The 19,194-nt window shown below is 45.3% G+C and overlaps 1 protein-coding gene across 1 annotated transcript in view; it reads left to right on the top strand.

Moving 5' to 3' along the window:
* The window catches only part of EEFSEC (eukaryotic elongation factor, selenocysteine-tRNA specific), a 573,771-nt gene that overhangs the window by 333,626 nt on the left and 220,951 nt on the right, over positions 1–19,194 (top strand). The gene's annotated exons all lie outside the window — the stretch shown is intronic.

Here is a 19,194-nt window from a genome sequence, read left to right as displayed (position 1 = left end):
CCCTGCCTCCCAAGAGAGACGAGAAAATAATGTGAACATTTCATCATTGATTCCTGTGGGTATCAGGTACCTTTATTGCAATGCACAGGAGCAGTTTGAATTAGAATATTACAAACCACAGGATCAGAATATTGCAAAGCACAGGAGCAGTTTGGATCACAATATTGCAAAGAACAGGAGCAGTTTGGATTAGAATACAAAATTCTAATTGGCTGTGGATGGCCGTAATCTCACAGTAGGGACATATCCTGGGCAGCTCCTTGAGCTGGCATACGCATTAGGGAGTTCCATCAAATGACAATACTTTGTCTCAGTGTTTAGAGATGAACACCACTGGTGGTCAGTAAAAGCCACTGTTCTTTTCAAAGCCACAGGGAAGTTGGAAAACCCTTATCTATCTCCTCCCCAGATGGTAGTGGCTCAAAGGACAACTGGAAGAAGGGATATTACAAAGGTTATTGGTTTGGCTTGCTGGGGAGTGATGGAGGTGAGGCGGACCACCAATAGCACCAGTGTATAGCAGGTGACAAGTACTTCTGGTTGGCTTGCTCAAAGACTCATTCCTTACTACTTTCATAGAAAGGAGGCTGTCATGACCAGGATGTTGAGTGTCCTCTCAACTTTGTCTTGGGACCCTAGGAATCTGTCCAACCGTAATATCTATTAAGGAATAACCTCTCCGTGGGACAATCTCCTAAAATTGTTTTTTTAGGATTTTATTCATGAAAGGAAATCTAGAAAGTGAGGAAGGGCTTTTAAAGTTCAGGTTCGTATCTGAGAGCCTTTAACAATGGTTTGCGGAAAGTATGATCACAAAACAGGTTTTTGGATCAAGGTTTGGCTATCCATTGCCTAGTAGCGATGCATAGCGTGAGATGTTCCTTTGCCGCACAAACTGTTATTTGAACAGGTACAGGTACTGAGGCATTAGTACCTGTTCAAAGAACTGCACTGTTACACCATCCTAATAAGCGCTGAACTGGGAAATTCGCACTGAAGCAAAATGTGAGGACATTTATTACCACCTGGATAGCTGCTGTGGGATTTTTACTCAGAAGTTGGGTCGTCCTGAACTTTTTGAGAATCCCTCTGTCATTACTGAATGTGATCTGACCTGGGTGAAACAGCACTTTATTTGTATGAAGCAGATGGGGAGGGAGGCATATGAGCTTAGGAAGCCTACCATCCGCTCCTGTGTTATGTTAAAAACTAGCCCCCAATGGAGCCTTATTTGATTACTGTTACAGCATCGTTCTCTATTGACTAGTTTTTGATTCAGCTTATTACACTGGTCTCTTGTGGTTCCTCAGGGAGGACATAAGGTGGAAGAGAAAGGCCCGTGCAATGATTTTTCCCCACAAGACACGGTCCATTTTGTTTTGTGGGCCCGACAATGAGCCGCGGCGCAGGTACATTCTAGCGTTGATCAGGGGATGCTCTTTTCTGCAGGTCAAACCTGCACCATTGCACCTTCAAACACTAATCAGTCCTCTTACTTGTTTTAATGTTGGGAGTTTTCTGGGGAGAGCCCACAGGATTAGGACGTTTTTGCCATCCTGATATGTAGGCTCCCTGTCAAGAACGTGAGCTAAGTATTTTTTCTACCTTTTAATAAAGCGTATTATGAAACTGTATTATTTTCTGTCCGTATGATAATGCATTAGTTACGATATCGTATTTTTATGTTAATTGTGTGCTTTTATGGCCTTTTCTGACTGACTGACACAATAGCTGCAGTGACCCTATTGCATTAGGACATGCAACATTGAACTATTGAAACCCGCAGCCATGATGCAAAAGATGAATGGTGGCAGACAGCTACATTTCCACAATGCTGGGGGAGGCCAGAAAGAGAGGATCAGCTGTTTAAGCTAAAGTACACACCTGATGCTGGTTAGTGGTGTGCGACCACACCACATTGTTTTGGCATCCAAAGCGTTGTGTCTTTGTTCTACTGCATGGTCTGCGCTGCCCTGTCTTCAACGTGCTCCTTGTACTCCCACTGAACTTAGACCACATCCTGTCTGATGCGGGGCACATTCTTGGCACAGGCCGGGGAGGTTTAGTGAAGGGTCTGATAATAAAGAACCAGGGATAAAGAGTTTGGCCACAGGCGCAGTTTAAAGTGGCTTTCTGCAGCTTAAACTCGAGCTAGGCATTGTATCGTGGCGTAGCAAGAGCAACATGGCCCCCGAGCAAGCAAACAAAATGGACTCTCCTAACCCACATCGATTAGTAAAGGACACCAGTAGTTGGAGGGAAGTGGTGGCCCCATGCCCCTAGGCTCTGATGCCACTGCATCTGCTGCTGTAATGGTAGCCATGCTTTTGCAGTGGATTTACTAAGACTAGAAACTGTGATCAACAATAGAATACATTGAGTGGCCTCCAACCTTGGGGACTTTGTCGTGATGTCCACCATACCATGACTTCCACTCTGAACCTCAAATGGGTTCTGTGTGTCTTCTTATAAATCCATTGTATGTTAGACACACCACCTCCTTCTGCGATGGAACAGCGTCAATCACCGCCACAAAATCCCACATTTTCTCTAAAGACATCTGTTTTCTGCCTAGAGATTGGCACACCACTTCCTTTTCATGTTCCACAACCACATAATCAAATTCTCTTGCCCGTGACCATTCAGCATTAAGGCCACATTCTCGATAAAGATGCAAGAAAAGTCAGTTTTAAATAAATCTGGTTGTACGTTTCAGCACTCGTTAACTTTTTTGTTCATCTCTGTTGATATCATATAGCAAAATATTAAAGTCCTGTTGGTGTTTTATGGGATACTTTTTTTGCCTAAATTTAACTCTTGCTCTGAGGCCAGCTGTGCTCCTCAAGAGTTCTTCCCTCTTCTGGAACTATTCCATATGAAAGCAGAACAGTCGGGCTCCAGCTGTTAATTTAACAATTGAAAGACCTCTTGGAGCGAGGTTTGATTTCAGCGACAACAGATCCGCAGGAACATGGGACAGCACCACAAATTTGGATTAGGATTGTTGAATGTGCATCCAGTTGGTCATGCTCAGTATTAAGTTGAGAGAGTCTACGGTGGTCTGCTGCTTTCCGTGAAGCAGCAAGCAACAGTACCCTCCACACATATGTTGCATAAAAGTGTTTTACGTGCAAACAACCTTCTCTCCATTGAAATTCACATGGGAACATTTAGCAAGCTGATGTTTTAGTGTAGAAACCCAGTAGAACGTCTGATACAACCCTCACACACACGAGACACCAAAGCCAAGCTTTTGATAAAGAGTTGCAGCTCCTCACCCAACCATGATGCTTTTTAGTACCCCCTTGAACAAGTTAGCATAAAATAAGGTGCCTTAAAAAAAGCTCTATAGCTGGCTGGTAAATTCAGCAGAGCGAACAGTCTGCACAGGGTGGGCAATGGACCGATGTTCACCCCAGTGGAGTGAAGTGAAAGGCAAAGTGCTTTGCCACACACTTCCATACAGAGAGAGAGAACATTGCAGAGATGGTGACACATTTTATTTGTCACACTCATTTCTTGCGCATCCTGAGAGAAACTACATACTCAGGAAAAAAATGGGATTCTCATACGTGGCATCTCAAGTGACTCCAAGCTAGACTGCCTAACTATCACCAAAACTTAGATGAGAGACAACTTGTCAGCCATCCTACACAAAGCCATTCCCGAAAGGACACTTAAGTATACTGAAACTACCTAAAAAAAAGAGGTGCGGCTGTGTAATAACCATAGTGCAGAAAATAGTCCTACACTCTAAAATAGTCGTGCTTAGTATCAGGCTATAGTCCTACATAGTTATACGGTAGTCCTACATAACGTCATATCATGATCAAAGATCACTCAGTACTAGAGTACAAATTCTTACTTAATTACTGTTCACCACACGCCATCTTCTTAATTGCCTCATTCCTTCTAATCTACTGACCGCCTCCTGTAGGAGCGATTTTTACGGATGCCCTTTTGGAGGCCATATGAGGGATCACAATTGATCACACTAATTTATGTATCCTAAGAGACTTCAACCAATGGTTTGCCAAAAATGATCACCACCACATCCCAGACCACCTAATTACCAGCAGCTTGTAGCTGAAGCCACACACAGTGTGGCCCCCACCCCTGGCGCAATATTCACTTCATCCCCTTGAGTGCTAAGGATGTAATAGTCTCATCCTCCGCACCATTGGGGCCGTTGCACTGAGGACAAGGCTGTTCCGTCCTTTGCAGTTAGGTTGTGAAAAGTACCTCATCAAAGTCAGAGGAACACAACCCATGTCCAGGAGTGATTATCATATCATTTACTTCAATTTAATCCTCTTAACCGCGCTACAGTTACGACACCAAACCCACTCCGCCCGACGCAGTTCCACCACTGGCTCACCAATGTTTTCAATAGAGACTCCCCTTAAAGCTTCATGACGTGTGCAAGGACGACAGAAGCCAGACAGACTCAACTTAAACATAAACCTACAAAAAGGCAGAAAGACAATGGACATAAAACATTTGGCCTGTAAAAAACCCAATCTATTAGTGACACATTACAGAATGTGCAAGGCGACAAGTAAAAAAGTGAAGACATTTCACTATTCCCAGTGAATAACAGATGCTATCTATTTGACAAAATAACTATTGGAACTATCACAATATTTTTGCACCCTAGAGTGGTCTGATTCCCAAGAATCACTCTAGTTACATTGAATTATGACCACATTGACACACAACCAAAACTATTTTTCGTTAACCAACTATGCATAAAAGAAATTATCTAAATATGATTATTCAACATTGCTGAATCACTTGACGACCTATGCCCTCAAATAGATTCTAGGACACCCTTGAGTCTGCCTCTGTGTACATAGAAGATGAAGTGATCATTAAAAAATCATTATCATCGAGAGAATTTACAACAAATTAAAAAGATCCTACATCAAGCCAAGCCTGGGGAAGCAAGGTCTAGACCCAAAACATCCTACAAACTACAGACCAGATCAAACCGACAGACAAATCTTCGTGCCCCAGATTTCCATTAGAAGAACAATTGCCTGTCTGGCCAACAGACACGATTCTTACCCGGAAAAGGGACTGATTCAGCATGAATTGCACTAAACTACTTCAAGAACATGGTAGACTCCAGTAGAGTTGGTGCACTCCTCCACCTTGACCTCTCACATCGTGGACCACCATTTTCTCCTTGAAAGATTAAGTGATAAAGAATACGGGGTTTGTCCTAAAATGGATTCAGTTTTACGGTAACAAAGGAAACTGTGTCATAGCCCTCATTCCTATCAGCACGAGGCTCGCAAAAAGTAAGTATTCCCCCAGGCTTAACAGTTGTCCACTTTTATTTAACATATACTTTGACCCCACTCCTTGAGCTTAAGACCTCCTTTGAACTTACCTTTTATAACTTCACAGAAGACACTCATTTTATATTAAAACCTTGGGACATCTGGACTTCTGAATGACTTTGCTATACGACACTGTAGATGGGGTTTAAACAAATAACAACTGGAATACTTTTTCCTTGTGCTAAGCTTTTTCACATTTAAAACAACCGAAACACTTTTCCTTTGTCATAAGGGGGCTTTATTCTTGAAGTGCTTCTAGAAGGTGCTTGTGTGTCACCTTCTCCTCCTTGCTGTTTGGGTCACGCTGTGGGTGTGAGACTACTGAGGTTTCTGTGAGTTGGGGTGTGTCAGTGTGTGGCACTCCTCAAATCTTAACTTTCTTAGATCATCAAAGGATCCAGCAAATAGTTGTGTTCAGAGATATTGGGTGAACAGAGAACATAACAGAAAAGTGAGAGCTGTTCATGTTTTAAATTCAGGGTGCTTAGGGATGAGACGATGCAAGGTAGCGAACTCTTTGTTTGTTGGGTCAGTGCATTTGTTGAAGCGTTAGGCCCTGTCCCTCTCCAGCTCACAAAGGGTAGAAGGGCATTTCACTCTAATGCATTGTACACGGCATTTTTATTTTCAAAGCTAAAGTAGTATTATTCTATGTCAGAATTAGAGTCAGGATTTTTTTTTAAACCAAGTAAGTCTAGATCCGAGTTTCTTCCTGCAAACAGGCACAATCGAAGGACCACAATGTAGTGCCAAGCTACCACTTGAATGCTCTTTGTCAGTGTTTATGGATCCATCATCCTTATCTAATAATGTGTCTGCATTGAACACAAATGTGTAGACTAAATCATTTTGTTTTTATTTGACATGTAGTTCTTTTCCACTGTATTTGATTTGAACTATTCTAAACTTTAATTTTGATGCACTTGAGTTACTGCACTTTGAAAATGGCACTGAGTCTATTCAGCTCAGCACTTTTAATGTCAGCTATTCACTCAGTGGAAGCAAGGTGTGATGCGATGCCATAGGAACTGTGTTGAGTTGTTCTGTGTGCGAGGCATTTAGGTATCACCACTTACCCTGTCAGAGAATTCTTTTGGGAGAACAGTTACCCCATCCTGCTGAAGGCCTTCTGTTATTTCGAGGGATGGGTCAAAGAAAGTTCTTGGGTAGATTTGGCAAGGATAGGCACTTTAAACAGCTGCCTGACATCGTTACTTTCTATTAGATCAAGTGGTGACCTAAATAAATACATCTAGTTCGCTCAATAACGTTAGTAAATGTCTTTTAATTCATGCACAACAGAGATATTGAATAACCGGGAGGACAATTTCTATGGTATCTGCAGCGTTTCGACTTCACCACTATTGAAGGTTAGAACCGAGGACCTGTCAAGGTGTTATCCAAGTTCTAAAGTTGTTGAGTGCTTTCAGCAACAAACATTTCTCTAAGCAATTATTCAGTGCATTGTTTTAGTTTTTTTGTTATCAAGTATGAATCAAATAGCTATGCAAAAACAAAAGAAAATGTGTGTTTGATTTATAAATAAGCACACATTTGTTCCATAAATCAACCAACCACAAATCCAAAAAATATGTTATTAGTGCTGCCGGTATTTGGAGGATACCTTCTTAAAAGGGAAAGAAATGAGAAAGAGAAAAATTAAGTATATTTAAGTAATTTGCATTCCTAAAACAAATTCCTAAAGGGGAGCTGTTTCTTTAAAAACAAAAACTTTGAATGCGACCTGGTTTAAAAAATTTCCAAGAAGTTATTAAGAATCAGCCTCTTCCCTTCCTATATTGTAGAGGTCTCCTTTGAGCGCCTTAATTTGCTTAGCAAAATTTCTGCAGGTAACACAAATGCCCATCCCTTGTTTTAAGGTTAACTGCTCGTTTTATTATTTTTTTGTCATCTTTGTCAGTTCTTTAATGGAAACATGATTTTTCTAAGACCTCCATTTAAAGCTCTTGAAAGCAGCTCAGGACTGCTCTCATTTAATTCAACAATTCTTTTTTAAGACAGGCATCCACAATACACAAATATTTTTTTAAACAACTTTATTTAAAGTTTTATATATCAGGTACATCAAGATAATATGCATTCTTAACCACTTAACCAGTAGAAACAAGATTCCAGTTTCTTGTGCAACAGCTTCCTCGTGTGTCTGCCAACCCACCTGCCATTCCCCTGGCTGTGCTGCATGAATCAGCGTCTCTCCATCCCACTTGGATAAAGCAGTAATAAGCCATGTGTTCTCTCTCTCTCCTGTCCTGGTGCTGTCCACCCACATCATGGGGATGTTACTGGCTAATGCACCAATAAATGGGAAAAATGCACAGAGAGCAAGAGGGTCCTGTTTCCTGCTTGAGTTAAAACACTGCCTTCCATCAGAGATGCTGGTAGCACTTGTTTTTTTTTTAGGAGAGGTTGTTTTTGCTGGCTCACTGAGGCAGACCCATCATAAATCAACGCCCCTCCATGAAGTACAAACGAGAGGAGCCTGCACTAACCTGGTGGAAAATGGGAAGTTAGGTCTCTGGACATTTTGAACTTGTTTTGTAAAAATAAACCTTTTGTACAACTGCCATGCAACTTGGGAGCTGCCCGTTTTTATTTGACAATTGGATGTATTTTCCTAGCTTTGTTGCTGCACGACAGACAATTAAATCACCAACCAGGCAATGCACATGCATATCATTTTCAACAGAAATGTATTTTCTGGCACGTTGCATACTGCCTTTCTTATCACCTGTTCTACTTGCATGAGGAGACATTGATGGCCCTTAAACGAACTGCCTTACCTGTGTCATCGATGCACTGCTCTCTCCTGTCGACTGGCTGTCATCATAACTGGCTAGGATTGCCACCTGCCTAAGAGAAAAATAAGGCCTATTTGTTGTTGTTTCAAAAGTCTGCAAATGCTCGGATGTAATAGAAAATAGGGACTTTAAACAAACTTGTATGTATTCACTTGCAGGCGCGGCTCCTCTGCTAGGGCGGAGGAGCGTCGCCACCCCGCCAGCAGCAGCTGCAAACCTTTCACCAAAAAACAATAATAAACTATGTTTATTGTTGTTTTTTGATAAATGGGGCAGGGCCACAGGCTGTGACGAGCACGGAGGGGGAGTGCACACTGCGCATGTATGTTTGGCCGACCGTCTCGGGCCGGCCAAACACACATGCGCAGTAGGCTCTCTCCAGCCCGGCACTGTGTTGCCGGGCTCCAGAGAGCAGGCACAGGCTCCCAGTCTGCCTGGGAGTGCGCTGGCTGGGCGCTCCCAGCCAATCCGAACACTGCTCTAAGCAGCGTCTAATTGGCTGCAGGGCAGGCTGGGAGCAGGAAAGGAGCAGCGCAGTGGTGACAGACGATACAGGTAAGTTTTTAAAAATAAATGTTTTAGTAATTCTACCCCCACCTCCCCACCCGCCACCGTGCCGTCCTGCCCCTATTTAGCCACCACAAGCCGCTCCTGTTCACTTGTAACATGACTTCACGTCTTTGTTTACCTTAATTATTATAGTAATCAAGAGAGGGAGTCAACCCACTGGTTGTCACATTAAGAACTCCCTAAATCTACCTAGGAGAAAAAAATATTTTGTATAAAAAAAACTCTGACCTCTGATCACTACAGTGGCATACTTCTTCATAGAGTCCTCCTCGATACTAGCTGTATCAGGGCGTGCTTGCAACCTCGACCCTCTAGGGAGCACTAGGTGTTTTGGGAGGGATCTTGAAAAAAAAAATGTCTACACTGTACCCTAGACTTAGATTTTAATGTGGGTCCGTGTGGCAAGATTAAAAACAAGAGGCGATGCCTTGGAGGTTCTATTACTCAAGCATCTACTTAGGTCTACATGTATCAGCCACCTTTTTCGCTATTTTATGGTCATGTGGCTTTCCTCAGGACAAGTTCAGATCCCCGAAATCCTTATGTGATCATTTATTCTATCAGGCAAATTCTACTTACTCACATTTACTCCAAACATTCATACAGTGTGACTCGGGAGGACTCTTGTGTTCTCTAGGTAGAAAACAGGGAGACATTTTTTTTGAGGGGCATATATATTTTTGTTCTCGTATTCTTCTTACATTTTTTTTTTTTTTTTATTGTGCTTTTTGTCACATTCATGATTGATGCAACCATCCCAGTTTGAGGCACTCGTGCACGTCCAAAGAGCATAGCGCGCTCCCAACCCGTACCACTCGCACTCTTGATGTCTGTGATGATATTAGGAAGCTGAATCAACCCACGTAAACAAAATGCTTTTCTTCTCCCTCTTATGATTTAGCCTACCTTAATTATTAATCGTGGATCATTCACACAGCTCTAGAACATATTTTAAAGTTTTTTCTATTTATATTTCTGTTTGAAATATACACAGATAATGACTTAAAATATCGGCTTTAGGCAATTTTGCTTATTTGTGTACTGGTTGGGATATTAAAATACTAGTGGTGCTGGTAGGAAAACTTGTCATTTGGCAACCCTACTTCAGGCAGACCAGTGAGGCGGGCTGCTACCAACTGAGAGGACTGTAGATTCCCTTCTTACCTGCTAAGCAAGGGTTGTAAAGGTTTGTGCAGTGAACCAGCTCTACTCTGCAATCCATCACTGGTCCAGAACCAATCAGTGAAGACCCCAGCACACCTAACTGCAAGAGAGCTCTTTGGCTGGGCTACTCGGTTGTTTGAAAGTTCCTGGCTAGATGGCGGACCTAGGAAATGCAAGGCCTCACCCAGAGCTGCATATGGACAGGGATGAAAGTCTACATAGTGAAAGCCATAGCAAAATGTCACAATGGACTTAGAGCCCACCTGCTGATTACCATTGGTTGTCTTTATTGTCATTCTCATTGCTGCTTCTTATTCATTGGCTTGTCTTTCTCTTCCAGTGTTTGTTCCTCCCCTGGAGTATAGCCTCTTAACCATTCTTCTCAGTACTGAAGAATAATTGGGTCGTACAATGAAGAGCCTAGGAAATCTCCCAGTGCAGCTGACCTAAAACTCAGTTGGACTTAGTCAGAACCAACCTTTTAGAGGGTTTTGTTACCCAAGAGAGAACGGAGTGAAAGTGCCAGGTGTTCGCATTTGCTCTGTGTCAGTGCCTTTGCATGCCAAGGGAAGCCATGGCAAGCACCTACAGTGTTGCCAGCTGAGAAGAACCACTTTAGTCCCTTCCCTAGTGTGTGGTGTGACAAAGTGTTATTTTGCCCAGGGTGGCATAAGTCTTCAATCTTGCTTGATAGGCTCTCTTGGCGATGCACTGATTACACTCCTAGTCACCCACAGCTCAGTATTTTGCAGGGCTTTTACTCACCCTGGAGGCTTGGATCATTGCCCTTGCACAGTGTTGAAGGTCCATTGGTCAGGACCGTCCGAGGCCCATATAGATGAGAATAATTCAGGACTGGTATTTCCTAATAAACTCATCACTTCCACAGTCCCATGGCTTCCTCAGAGGTCTGTCTAAAATGTTACCTCCTTTTCTTCAAGTGACGAACACTTCCCCCACTCCTGTGGTTAACTGCGTGTCCCACAGAGTGACTGAAAAGGGGCTCAGGCTTGAAAGCGAAGGATGTGGGTCGAAAATTGGAATTGAGTGCAAGACAAAATAGCAGGAACATTGCACCCACACTTCTTGGGCACTAAATTCAACCTCTAAAGGACGACATTCCAATACTTGGTGTAGTCCAAGCTCTGCACTCACCCAGTTTGAGCTGCTGGAAATGAATCTGAAGGCTCTTCAGAAGAATTTGCTTTTAGTTGCTGGGCCCACCCTCTGTGATGGCCTTCGCTCACCAGGTGCTAGAAATCTGCAAGATGGCCCCATAACTCATGTCAGCAACAAAGCTGTTTTCCCAGATGCCCCCCCTAATATTATCGGCTCATTATTGGGAAAACAAGTCAAACAAACAGCCATGTCATTAAGTGGGGGTTGGAGAAGAACCCCACTAGGGTTGAAGGTGAGGAGCATTTCTTGGAGACAAGGGTTAGATAAGATATCAGGGTTTTTTGGTACAAGTACAAGATGTCAGTGAGCTGCAGCAACATTTCTGGGAGATTTCCAATCCAAGACACTTGTCTAATGGATCAAGTAACAGCTCAACTTGATATCGCCCGAGGCCAGGGCACAAGTCGCGGGTACGTGCGGGTAGATAGCATCTACCCACTCTTTTTACAGGATGGGCGCCGTCCGCGTTGCCAAGAAGTTGAGTCCCAATGTAATTTTCAGACACCAGGAAACATTCAGCAGCGCCTGCATGTTGTCTGCATTCTATTCCCAGCAGCAACATGCAGTGGGGTGGGGGGTATTTTCACCTTCAGCAGGGCCAAAAATAAAGGTTGAAGTTAAGGGTGCATCAGACCTCCTTTTGTTCCAATATGTTCCTGGCTGGGTGCAGTCTGGAGCCTCCCACTTAGATGCAAATGCAACAGAGGGGAAACAAAGGGACACAGCTTGTTATCACTTCACAGGTACTTAAGAGAGACATGGTTTTGACATTGCACGCATATCTCTTATATACAGGGACTGAACAATGTAAGAATGTCAAATGTGTTGGTCTGTCCCAGTATTTGCACGAATCCCAATTTAAATACCATTATTTTATTTCTTTTATAGCACTACTCATCCCAATGCAGGGTGTCAGAGCGCTTTAGGAAACATACACCTTATACATTGACAACAAATCCAAGTGTGAAAATCAGTGTACAAAATGAGTTACATAAGACAGTGAGGGTAACAAGGTGTATGAGTCACGTCCTTCATAGCTCACTGTGCTATATTAGAAGGATTACAATTTATGAACTGCAAGTAACGAAGGGAACTCTGTGTTAAAAGAGGTAACCCACTTACCTATCTACATAAAATAATTACAGGAGACATATTAACCCTTTATACTACTTTGGTTCAAATCTGGGTCTAAACAAAACACAGATCGTTCAAGCAAATGTGTTAACCTCCAGAGTTATACTGATTATCATTCCCTGAGATTCACTGGGCACAAAAATATCTCTGCTGCAGGTGTCTTAACCCTGTTAGATTTTTTTAACGCAGACTTTGCAATCAGGTAAGCAGAACAGATTTGCTGCCATGTTTCCCATTGTTGCCAATTTCTTTGGGCAAAGTTTTTAAAAAATATATTAGTTTGAGGCCCAGATTTTGCGTTAAAAAATGTATTCGTTGGGGACACATTTTCGGCACAACCCTGACACAATGGCCCACTGTACGACCAGCCTTGCCTTGGCAGCCCTTCCACCGTGGAGCCGGTGGTAAGGACCGCCACATTAAGGGTTGTGGTGCTTGGCAGACGCCAAGCCTCCACAACCCCGCCTGGCCGCCAGTTTGGTTGCACCGCTGCGACCGACGGTGAGCACCTCCAACCTGGCAGCAGCACTCAGCCTGATGCCTGGATTACGAGTCTGCAAACCGCCAGGCTTTCCGAGTCACCCTGCCATGAAAACTCCAGCGGTCATGCACCTGGCAACAGGAATCTCCATTCCTGTTGCCGGTTCACACATGCACACGTCACCACAAATGCACACATCCCCCCACCCACCCGTCCACACACTCACAAACACCCCCCACCCCTTCTTGCACGCATGCCCACCCATTCAGCATACGCATACATGCACTCAGACACCCCCACTCACTTGTAAACATGCACTCAGACACCCCCACTCACTCACATTCATCCACACAGACACCCCCATACATGCGCACATACATGCACACACACTTTCACATTCACTTGCATACACGCACGCATTCACCACCCTCCTCTGCAGACACGTACGCACCCAAACACACAGACCACCCCTCCCCACTTTCGGACGCCCACTTACCTTCTCCGTCGAAGAGGACGTCCAGGAGGGATGGGTCCTGGCGGTCTTCCATCACCAGCGCCACCACGCCAGCAGGACTCCGCCAAGCCATATTACGGCTTGTAATGCGGCGGGCGGAGTCCTGCTAGCATGGGGGTGCTGGTGATGCACCCGCCACTTCGGAGTCGTACGTCTGCCCAGAAATGGGTGGAAGTCATCCAAGGACTCCTAATATGGCGGGAAAAAGACCGCAAGGACCGCCTAAGTCGTAATGAGGGCCAATATCTCATTTGTTAAATCTTGTGAAGCGCTTAAATGTACTCATGATAGACCTGCTAAACATATGTGTAAGGTTTAATTATCTGATGTCGCTTCTTGTGAGGTCACTTCCTGTGATGCCACATGCAGTGTCACCTGCCGTGACGTCATGGGCTGTGATGTCACCCACCATGATGTCACTTGCACACTGCCTAACTTGGTTAGTCCCCCCATTTCTTTTTTCTTTTTAAGACTTGGGCCCTGCCTGAGACAGGATATAAAAATCACTTCGAGGTTTGAATAATGCTCCATGGCCAGTGATGCTTTTTCCGTCTCCGGTGGCTGGGCCAGGTTTGTGTGCTTGAAGCGAAGTTCATGGCCAGCCAGTTTTCTGTTCTTCGTGGAAAGACATTAGTTCTGAGCTTGGAAGCAGTTTGCCATTGTCTTCGAAGGTCATCGGAAGGTTCCCTCTTTGTTGACAGTTCACTTGTCCTGGGCACATTTTGAAGGGCTGTCCGTCTTAAGGTGTTTTTTTTTGCCAGTGTGGGTGGGGGGTATTGTGAGATGAGCCGCCCATCAGATGTCAACGCTTCCCCAATTAACCCCTGACCGGGGCCTCTGAAGGAGCGTGCGCTGCGCTTGAAATAAGTGACTGCCTTGCAGGGGTGAGGGACGGCTCCGGTCGGCGCTATATCAGTACGGGGGACGTGCAGTTCCGACACGTCAATCCCCGTTATTGGGACGTGTCACCTCTGAAGCGAGGGCTCTCTGTGAGGGGCTCACTGCATGGAAATGAGGCCCCCCGAGAGCATGATGGGGGGGCAGTGTGGAGCTTTGAACAAGGGGCGCCCGAGTGACCTTCGCTGTCGACGCAGGTGTAACACAGGCCTCTGCGGCGCCGTGGGGACCACAAACTGTTTCAAGGACACCTCGACCCTTCAGGTCAGCCCAAAGCCAAGGTATATATGCTGGGTTTTAAGTGGGCCGGGTCCTGCCGGTGCTCAGCGACAGCAGTTCTAAAAAGCCGGTGCTGAGACGGGTCCCCTATCGGGCTCTCCATTACTGCCCTCCTGCTCGGGTGAAAAAACATCGTAACTCTTCAGCAGGCCCACCCTTCACTACCCTGTAACTTCAAAAAGAGTCGTTTATTCACAGTCTCATCATTTCAGAACCGAAGCATTGACACACAGTCGGGCGGGAGCCTAAGGAAAGCAAATATTTTTATTTTATGTGTTTTAAGCCACGCCTTTAATTACATCTCCCCCCTTCCCCCACACACACATATTGAGAGATCGTCCCGTTTTTTCATCCCACTTAAAGCCTTAGACTCCGGACCTCTCATCTACACATGCCAACATTTTAAAACAGGGAAGTGGGAGATTGTGAACACATAAGATCGGGGGATGCATTTTCCCCATGGACCTTTATTGAAGCAGAGGCAGTTTCACAAGGAGGCAGCTAAAATAAATCAAATTTTCTTTTAAAAAATCGTGAGGCCCACCTCAGTCGGGTTAGCATGTATTCTCAACACAGTCTGTGGGCGGTGGGGGGCAGGGGCGTAGCTTCAGGGGGCTGTTTGGGGTGTCACCCTCTCCCATAAATGTTTTTTCTTATAATTAGTTGGGTACAGGTACTTTCATTCGCCTATGGTGAGGTGTCTGTCGGATTTCACCAGGAGTTTTACATGTACACAATGCTTACACATTCTCGCCCACTCTGAAGTCCTAAAAAATCTTGGTCTTTTAAAAAACATATATTGCGTTTTCCTTCTTAGTACTTCACTACTCATTTTACGCCTCTCATGCACCCTGTTTGTCCTATAATGTATTTAAACATATGGCAGTCTGAATGTTGGAAAATTGGAATCACAGCCCCCCACCCAAGGGGGTGGGCGAGGTGTGGGGCATCATTTTGCGTCACATAAACGTATCGCCGTATGGTGCCTGGGCGCATGGCCCCCACTTTTAGATGCTGAGGCCAGGATGAATGTTTACCTGCCCAGAAGCCTGCCGGGGGTTGTTTGGTTCCCCTCGGGTGCAGCAGGTATGCTAAACACGGTGATAGCAGCACAGGCCGGCGGCAGGGGGGAGCGCAAGGTGCCCTAAAAACAACCTCGCCTATTAATCCAGGGGACCTCAGGAACACCTAAGCGCTCTCCCAAAGGATGCGGCCCCGCTTCCATCGCCCCGGCCGCCTCCGGTGTCGCTCCAAGGAGGATTCACTCCTAGGGGTACAGTGGTGGTCGGTGAGGGCGCAGCTAGGCCATCAGTTTACGTGCAAACATTTTAGAAGAGAAACGAAACAAAAACCGGGAGACTGTAGTTCTCCCATTGACTTGTATTGAAGGACAAGCAATTTCAGGCGGGGGGGAGCCAAAATAAAATGATTTTTGGCTTAAAAAATCGGGAGACTCCTGGCTGAGTCGGGTCTTTTGGCATGTCTGCATCAGGGGCGCAGGCATTTATATTCCGGACTCCCTTCTCCTGAAGAGTCTGCTTTCCAAGGGCCTTAGTCCTTAGCAATAGGTTCAGTGCTTAATTTGTAAATAAAAACGTGCCGGTACCCAAAGCCCTCCTCTTAAATACGCGGCTACTGCAATTAAATGTGCAAATATAATCCTGAAGCCATCTCGGACCTCTTCAATCCATTTACAGCCACTCCCTGCCCCTTCAACTAACTCTTGCAGCTTTCTGCTCTCTCCCTTTGTGATGCTTTTTCGTTTTTCTCTTCCTCTATCTTTCCCAAATGTGTCTTTTGCTCGCAATAAATGCCTGAAGCAGAAAATTAAGCGCTGGCCCTCAAAAATAAGTGTTAGTGCTCCGCACCGGAAACAACAAGCACAAATTAAGCACTGAATAGGGTACTTGGTGTCACAGGGTTTTTGTACAGCGCCTTCTTGGAGTAGTACACCAACCCCTGGTGAAGCCTCCTACAGTGAGGACGCAAGACACTTAAGAAGGGATGAATTTGCTGCAGGTAAGAAAGTCTGAGGAGAAAATTATCCCACAAGCAGTTATTTTTGCAGCACTTGCAGTGAGTCAGTGAAATGTTTGCAATCATGATGCTGCAGTTCCTGGTTTAGCTTGTTAGGATCTTGCTGAAGCCTGGGGTGTACCGCTGGAAACCAGTAAAGCACAGGCAACATTGTGTGGTGCATTTTAAGCCTGGGTGGAGTTCTGCTTTGCGGAACTCCGGGAAGTGTAAAAAAAAAAAATCTGCTGCGCTACACGGAGTTCTGCGAGTGGCAGAGTTTGGGTAATTCACACTGTTCTCGTTGATTTTCAGCACAGGAATTTCTCCCGCTCTGTAAAATCAGTGCGAACAGCATCACGCGGAGCCCCAGAAGGTGCTCACTTCTTTCTGCCGCCTGAGTAGATTTTCTACTCGAGCGGCAATTTCCTCAGCTGGAGCGGGAGCTTTCTCATCAGAAGCGGTCGCGGTCTACCGCGACCTTTCTCATTCAGAAATTTCTCTCGCCAACTTGGCGACTTCTCTTGCTCGCCAACTCAACACTGCAGAGCGTTAGAAAAAACTCCGCTCCACGTCACTTCACAGAGTTTTTCGGAACTCTGCGCACAGCGCAGAGTGGGAAAAACTCTGTGAACTCTGCCAGCAGAGCGGAATTCTTTGCCCACCCCTAGTGAAAATCTGCAACCTGGGGCCAAATGCATCACTGACCAAGTCGCATTGCTGCAATGTGTTTGTGTTGCCTCCGTGATGCAGTTGAGCCAGTTCTATGCTCTGGGTCGATGGCATCTATTGCGTAGCTGCTAAGGTGTTAGTACCGATATGTGTGACCTTTCTATACTTGCAGTGTGCCTAAGTGTGACATTTGGATACCTCATGCGTGACAGTTTGAGTGACAATGTAGCACAAGCTTTTTTTTTTTTATAATCACATTTTTATTGTTTTGAAAAAGGTACAAATTAGGACAAACAAATAACTAGCAAAACTTGATCTCTTTCGCACCGGTTGGACAATAAATTCTGATCTGATCTTTCAATGCTTCAAACAACTGTAAGAAGTCACTTCGTCACATTTTGCCAGGGTAGAAACAAGGTAGGAAGAACGAGGGTATACATATATTCGAAGCCCCATATCTTAGCTTAGGAGTCCCACCGATTTCCCCCATATTCTTTCATACTTGTGAGGGCATCCCCTTGATTCATACACCACTTTTTCTTGGGCTGCACACCAGTCCACCCCCTTCCTCCATTTCTGAAGAGAAGGACCTTTGATATTCTTCCAGGCGGCTGCTATATCTCTCTTTGCTACCGCAGTCGCTATACCGACCAATGTTTTATCTGCTCTAGATCCCTCCATATCACTCATCATCCCTAATAGTATCGTTTTGGGAGTCAGTACCTGTGATGATCCCAAGGCTTTATTCAGCTCTTGATTTATCCCCTTCCAGAACCTCTGGATCACTGGGCAGGACCATATCATATGATAAAAGTCAGCTTTGTCTTCCTTGCATCTTGGGCATCGACTAGAGTCAAGGGCACCCATTTTGTACATTCTGTCTGGAGTTAGATATGCTTTGTGTAGATAGAAGAATTGTGTCACCCTTAACCTCGTCGACACTACCAGCATTCGGGGGGCCATCAGTGCCTCCACCCAGTCTTCCTCTTCAAGTGGACCCACCCATTTCTCCCAACCTTTCTTGAGATGATCCAGATCCCCTGGAGCGTTTGAGATCAGCATTCTATAGATTTGAGAGACCCCCTTCCTCCCCAGATTGCCCATTATTGTTTTGGCTTCTACCGGGTTGAACTCTGGTATATGGGATATTTCTTTCAAGTGCTTAGTGAGGGCATGTCGGAGCTGGAGATATTTAAAGAATTGTTTCGGGGATAGTTGGAATTCTTGCTGCATTTCATCAAAGAATTTCATCAAGCTTCCTTTCCATACGTCCCCAACCAAGGATATTCCCAATGTGTCCCAATTCCCGAACCCCTCCAACCCGGCCGTCTCGCTCATCCATCTGCCATACCACAGCGGTGTTTGCAGAGTGACCACTTTGCTCCAACCGGTATGTCTCAGAGCCGCTCTCCATGCCAAAAATACCGCTCTGGTGATGGGCTCTAGATTCAAGGGGATTGGAGCCCCATATAGCACATCCAGGATATGGGGATATCCCAAGGCGTCTAATTCCACCTGATATGCTGGATCTGACCAGCCTCCGTTGAACCAGTCATGTACCACCAGGAGCTGTGTTGCCAGGTAATACAGGTATGGGTCAACCATGCCCAACCCCCGTCATATATGTCTCTTCGGCAGTTCCGGGTTGCTACTTTGTCTCGCTCCCCCCCATGTAAAGGAGGTGGTGATTCCGTCCAGTTTTTTAAACCACGAGCGTGGAATGTTAAATGGTAAGTTCTGGACCACGTATAAGAGGCGAGGTAGGATCATCATCTTGTACAAGGCAATACGGCCCAGAATATTCAGCGGTAGAGACTGCCAATGCCTAAGGTCTTCCCGTATACGAGACATCAGTGGATTTAGATTCAGGGACCAGGACAACTCAGGGAGCAGTGTGACCCATATCCCCAAGTATTTAAAACTTAGCCGACGCAGTGGAACCGCCTCCTGCCAGTCAAAGCAGTCTCTCGACTGCGTCAATGGGACCAGCACCGATTTGGACGGGTTCATTTTGAGCCCCGAGATCTCTTCGAAGTGTCGCAGTAACTGGAAGCTCCGGGGTCCGGTCACTCCCGGGTTCGCCATGTACAGCAGGACATCATCCGCGTATAAGGCCACTCGATCTTC

The sequence above is a fragment of the Pleurodeles waltl genome, chromosome 9 (assembly GCF_031143425.1).
Source record: "Pleurodeles waltl isolate 20211129_DDA chromosome 9, aPleWal1.hap1.20221129, whole genome shotgun sequence".
In the NCBI taxonomy this organism is placed as follows: Eukaryota; Metazoa; Chordata; class Amphibia; order Caudata; family Salamandridae; genus Pleurodeles; species Pleurodeles waltl.
This window is presented reverse-complemented; position numbering and strand designations above follow the sequence as displayed.